The sequence below is a fragment of the Humulus lupulus genome, chromosome 8 (assembly GCF_963169125.1).
Source record: "Humulus lupulus chromosome 8, drHumLupu1.1, whole genome shotgun sequence".
NCBI lineage: Eukaryota > Viridiplantae > Streptophyta > Magnoliopsida > Rosales > Cannabaceae > Humulus > Humulus lupulus.
In genome coordinates this window covers 121,020,059-121,026,929 of record NC_084800.1, presented here as the reverse complement: position 1 = coordinate 121,026,929, position 6,871 = coordinate 121,020,059, and the positions used below count along the sequence as shown (strand labels likewise).

Genomic DNA, 6,871 nt, shown 5'->3' with positions numbered 1-6,871 from the left:
TGTCACAAATATAAAATATATTCATCTATAATAAAATATAAACTAAATTTTACTTTGTGCTTTGCTTATTATTATTTTATAGATTTTTATTAAGATAAAAATAAATTTGTAACACTTATTTAATCAATCAACATTATATTTTAAAATATAACAAATCCACCACTTGATTAAATAATAACTCTCTCTTATAGAAGTCATTGCATTGGTGCATAAAGTAAAGTGTTCTTCAACTTGAACTTTACTATAGTGTAATTATCACAAAATTTGTTAAAAATTTGGTTGCACTAGGCATTGAACCATCTTTCCATGATAAAAAAATGGTGATAACACACACATCTTTGCCATGTTCACTTGAGACCTCTATGTCTCGCTTTACACCGTTAATGCCCATGTGCACTTCCATTCACGGACGTTCTTGAGAATACTCTCGATTCTCATGAGAGGCGACACCACCCCTAGGTCCATATAGGTAGAATTCTTACAGTATTTTGTTACCCAAAATACTTGTCTTCACAAGACTGAATTCTATTAAAAAACCTCTCGATATTAACCCTCAACTCGGTAACTCACAAGTACTCAACATCTCAGATGAGACTATTTTGAGTACAACTAATATTCACTTGATTGACTTGTTATTGCATATTGAACCTAATACTAGTTAAGTAACTAGTGTTAAGATAAGTTACCATCAATCATGAATCTATTTAGGGAGTTTAAGTCTCATCCTTCAAGATGATGTAGCCACTAAATCTCTCGTTAGTGGCTTAGTGAAAGGATCTGCCAAGTTTTCACTTGTTCTCACATAGGATATTGAGATGACTCCTCTTTGAATCAATTCTCTTACATATCCATGTCTTAGACTAATGTGTCTAGACTTCCCATTATACACTGTTGTATGCTCTAGCCAATGTTGCTTAGCTATCACAATGTATCGATATAGTGGATACATTCTCTTTGATTAGGGGTATTTCCATAAAAAATTCTCTTAACCACTTGGCCTCTTTGCCAGTAGCAGCTAGAGCTATGAACTTTGCTTCCATAGTGGAATGAGATATGCAGGTTTGTTTTCTTGGAACCCCAAGAAATTGCACCCCCACCAAGTGTAAATACCCAACCAGTGGTGGACAAGTTGTCCCCTAGATTGGATATCCAGTTTGCATCTGTATATCCTTCTAGGATTGAAGGAAATTTGGAGTAGTGAAGGCTTAGTCTTTTGGTTTTCTTGTAATAACATAGGACTCTCCCAATAAGCCTACTAAGTTTACTTATCGCAAATGCTATATCAGGTCTAGTACATTGGACATCGTACATAAGACTCCCTATAGCACTTGCGTACTCCAATTGTGTAACACCCTCACTTATTTTAGTTAAAACCATATTTGAGGTGTTACGTTTTAAAACTATATCATAATTACTTTCAGCGGAAGTCTAGATTATTTTTTTTTTAGAAAGCTTATTTCACATTATTTACATTAAACATAAAGTGTATCTCAAACATATTATACATACGTATTAAATAACCAAATATGTTTTCAAAACATAACTTCACACTTTATTACAAACATCACACTGATAACTGAAATAACCCACAAAAGGTCGATATGTTCATATGTACAAATCAAGGTGAGGACCATGCTTCAGTTCTCCTTATGTCATTCACTCATTTCTTTCTCAAGACAACTGTGAGCCTAAAGCCCAGTAAGAAAAGTAATGCATGCAATGCCACTGATTACCCAATGTCAATGGACATACACAATTTCTTTTTAAATTTTGGGCCCTTTAATATTGTGCACACTGTTTGAATTGGTCAATGCCCGCAGGGCTTGTTAAACATATAATATAAAATCCCATGGGTTCTCCTCCGACTAGCCATCACCACGCGCATTAAAAACCTTATTCCATCGTTGCCCCGTCGGGCTCAAGAGTTAAGGCGGCCACACACTGTGGTGTCAATACATATAACAATAACTCATATGGAGGAGAAATAAAAACAGAAACATGGCAAACAATATAATTGGTTCACTAAAACCTAGCCCAAATTATTGGGCTGCCACTATAAGCCTAATGTAGGCATCCGTTTACACTTATTAACACTTTCATTTGCCTTTTCAAAATAGTGGCACTGAACTTAAACTTCTTATTACAACTTGCTTTTATGCTGCATAAAACTTGCTAAGGCATCATATAATTAATCATCATAATATCATGCATGGTCTTATATCATACAATAATTCACCATATCACTATAATGCCATGCATACAAATTTATGATGAAGTGTCAATGTATGTTAATACCACTTACTCACAAAATATTCATATAATGCATACTTTCACATAACATATAATTCTTGTGTTGCAGTTGAGTACTTTACTTACCGTCTGTCCAAAATATATTTCACCGTGTAACAAGTGGTGTCTTAGGTGTTGATGTGCTTATCCTGACAATGACATGGATTTCTCATCATAATGATGGCAATAAGATATTGAACTATCATTTAAAAATACCCATAAAACATCATATCAAATTTCATATCCAAATCATGCCTAAAATGCCTTAAGCCACCTAGATCGAGCCTTAGATTTATCTTAGACATTTGGAGAAATTTTGACAGAGTTTCCCCTTAATTTTAGCTATCCCCAAATATCAAAATCAACCAATAATCAACATCAAATAACCTGCCATAACCATATATCCCAAATACCAACATAATTCATCATAAAGTTATCATATACCGATTTTGATAAAATTCTAATTTCCAAGATCATCACCCAAATTAAATGAGTCTCCACATCTATTAAAATATTTATAAACATATATACCCTCTTATAAACTCAATCAAATAATCAAAAATCAGTTTGTACTCCAAGAACCCCAAAAAACTCATAAAACACAAAATTTCACTTACCGAGCAACTTTTCGGCGAAAACAATCTCTTCTAGCTTTTTTAAACCTCACACCACTTGGAAACCACCAAGAAATATCTTAAAAAAAGATAAAACACCATAGATAAGCTCTCAGAAAAATTCAAAAACATAGTTTAACTTCCAAGTACAAGAACTTACCATAAAAAGGCTACAATTAAGCTTAATCCACTTCTTTGGCTTTGATTTCACTTGGATCTCCTTAGAATTTCTTCAAACCAGCCAAGAAATAGTTTTTGGTTTTCTTTTCTCTCTGTTTTTCAGAGTCTTGGTCGTGCAAAGTGATAAGGTTGATGACAATCCTTTATTTTCAATGATTTGGCCTTATTGTATCAAAATTTGACATCTTTCACCTCATCATTTCACTTTTTGACTTATAAAAACCTTATCACTTCAATAATTTTGACTTAATCATCTGCTAGGCCTATTATACTTATGTGTGAAACACTCACACCAAACCTTAGGTCCATATGAGTTCATACCCAATAGTTATGCTTACCCGATCGAGCGTAGCGCACTTATGCTAAGCTTGTTTTGACTTTGCGTCAATACCACTGATTATGTATACCTCCCATCAAGACTTGATCTAATGGTTCTAAAACCATTTTTACTTCATCAATGAGACCTTAATCATACCTTAATTATATTTGGTAAATCCACTAATACTCAATTTTACATCGAAATACTAGTAATTGACATTGTACTATTTTTCACCACTTAACATCTTTTGCCTTCTATATCTCACTTTTCTCACTTGATTTCATGCCTTGTCCATATTTTTCATACTTTCTTATTTCTTGAGCACATCAAACACCCATAAGAGATAACTCAACCGTCACAAGGTTAATAATATTGAACATACACATAGAATCACATACACAACTTTTATACTTATACATGAAAACACTTATAAGAATATGCATATGCTCAAATTATACATATTGTATGATATGTAATGCAATGCAATGCAATCATGTGATTATTGGCTATATTATATCAAAATAATGTGGGTGCTACAAATTGAGCCTTCACTCTTCCTTCATTCTTCTCTAGTTTTACACTATGGTCGAATGGAGTATTAGTATCTTTAACCTTGAGATGGTTAAATTTGTTCAACCACTATGTTTCTTCACTTTGATACCAAGTATGGTGTCAACTTCTCCAAGATCTTTCATCTTGAATGTTGATGATGAAAACCTCTTCATTTCTTCTATCCATTTCATGTTATCACTTAAAATATGCATGTCATCCACACATAGGCAAACAATGATCATATATCCCTTACATGTTTTGAAATACAAACACTTGTCTCCATTGTTATGTCTAAACCCATTAGACATGATGGCTTGATAAAAAAATTTGTGCCATTGCTTAGGAGCTTGTTTCAATCCATATAAGGAATTTACAAGTCTACATACTTTATATTCATATCTTGGTAGGAAAAACCCTTCGGGTTGTTCCATATAGACCTCCTCATTGAGGTCACCATTAAAGAATGTCATCTTGACATCCATTTGATGAACATACAAGTTGTGTATAGAAGCCAAAGCGAACAAAATTCTTATAGAAGTTGTTCTTGCAACAGGCACATAGGTATCGAAATAATCGATACTCTCCTTTCGCCTAAATCCTTTAGCTACTAATCTAGCTTTAAATGTTTGGATAGTGCCGTCAGTGTGGTATTTTATCCTAAATACCCACTTACACCCAATTGGGTTAGACCCCGGTGGGAGATCTATCAATTCCCAAGTGTTTTTGGAAATAATGGAATCTATATCATCATTGATGACTTCTTTCCAAAATGCACTATCTATAGATTGCACGACTTCTCTATAAGTCTTAGGATCATCCTCAACTAGAAGTACAATAGGAATTTTCCTAATGACTTCCTCTCTATTTCCTTCTACCATGTAAAAAGAAATTTGTTGAGAATCTATCTCATCCAATCCTAAACTTTTCTCCTTTCTAGCCTTTTGACTTCTTCTAAGTTCAATGGGTTGCTCTACATTCCTTTAAGAATTCTCCTCTTGAGAATCATTTTTGGATGTAGATGCTTGAATTGTTCTCATATAACAAATTCTCCTTTAGAGATGTTGAAGCTTGAGAATTGTTGTCACATAACACATTCTCAAGGAGTTCAACTTCTCTAGATTCACTCACAACGTCAAACTCTAAGTATAATAGCCTATAAGCTTTACTATTGTTGGCATAACCAGCAAAAGCACACTTTATGCCTCTTTAACCTAACTTTGTTATATTAGGTTCATTTTTCTTGCAATATGCAAGACACCCCCACACTTTGAAGTACCCTATGTTGGGTTTTCTTCCTTTCTATAACTCATATGGAGATATCTAATTTTTCCTCATTGGTAATCGATTAAGAATGTGACAAGTGGTTAACAACGCTTCACCCTATAAGTTAAAGTTCAACTTAGAAAACACCAACATAGAATTTATCATCTCTAGATAAGTCCCATTTTTCCTTTTGACAACACCATTGTGTTGTGGTGTATAAGGTGTAGTGCACTCATGAATTATGTCATTTTCTTCACAAAATGCATTGAATTCATTAGAGAAGTACACCACTCCTCTATCACTTCTTAGCACCTTAATATTTTTATTGAGTTGATTTTCAGCTTCTAATTTATATACTTTAAAAGCATCAAAAGTCTCATCTTTATGCTTTAAAAGAACTACATAGGTATATCTACTAAAATTATCTATAAAAGTAAGAAAATACCTTTTACCACCTCTAGTTAAAACACAATTTAATTCACAAAGATCAGTATGGATTAAATCTAGTAAATTAGATGATCTTTTTGTTGGGTTTTATGGCCTTATAAAACCATGTCGGACATGTAACACGATTTCATATTGTCAATAAAAGTAGTAGAAATCCTTTAGTTTGACAATCGTGTTTCTTGCTTGTTTTATGACATGATTGTTGAAATAATACAACAATAACATCCTGAACATATGGATAGTTACAATTATAGTGACTATGTCACAGTGGATTATAGTTGTAATTATATGTTCAAAATAATGAATCTTAAGATTAGACAGTGCATTGGATTTTCACTGATTAGGCAATCTACGATATGATCTACTTACACATTCGGGGTGTGATATCTTGTCCAAGGCATTGATCAAGTAGATAAGATCAGATGTATTTGGTTACATCGGACTAGGACCGATATTGATTGATAAATAAGTATCGTTGTTATCGAATCTATTCAATGTCATAACATTGACCATAGGTTAAGTCGATCTTAATTCTGAGTGATAATATTCTGCTAATTATATTATTTAAATCTTTTTACTTGTTCGTTACCAGCTTACCCTACGGTCTAGCCCATACTTACATCTTGGAGATTTAGTAGTGTAATTGAGTGGGAGTATTACTCATAGATATGAAATCTATAACTTCTATATGAGACGTGAAAAGATGATTTCCTTAATTTCTTTGTTCAAAAGGTTAAATGATTGAGATCTCATTTCTGTGATTAAGTTCACGGAAATATCATTTATAAAGAACTGAGTGGGAGTTAAGGATAAAATACCGATGAGGGATAAAACGGTAATTTGCACCCAGCTCGTTAGTAAGTCATCGAAAGAGGATTGAATGACTATAATGGTTATAACATTGGATAACGTATTCATGGTTTGGAAAATACGTTCTATGAATTCAAGAGTTCAATTCTTAGTCTATAGTGGAGTCACGAGGAATTAATAAGGTAGTGAAATTATTCGTAAATAAATTCACTATAACTTATTGGAGGTTAATTTAATGGATCCATGGTCCCCGTATCATCTTTGAGTAAATCATCTAGAATTTTCTCAATTAATTGATTTAATTATCAATTAGGATTTTTAAAGTTGACTAGGTCAATTTTGGAAAATTTACAAATATATGAGATGTAGAGAATAAAAGAGAATCTTTGGGTAAATT

General features: G+C 32.9%; 1 long non-coding RNA gene across 1 annotated transcript; it reads right to left on the bottom strand.

Annotated features, from left to right (window-relative positions):
• Nucleotides 1-1,503: 1,503 nt before the first annotated feature.
• On the bottom strand, nucleotides 1,504-3,200 carry LOC133794046 (uncharacterized). The gene is made up of 3 exons (XR_009875098.1): nucleotides 3,064-3,200; nucleotides 2,907-2,982; nucleotides 1,504-2,438 (listed from the first exon to the last, which is right to left on the bottom strand). It is a non-coding gene; the product is annotated as an uncharacterized LOC133794046 (long non-coding RNA).
• Nucleotides 3,201-6,871: the final 3,671 nt, after the last annotated feature.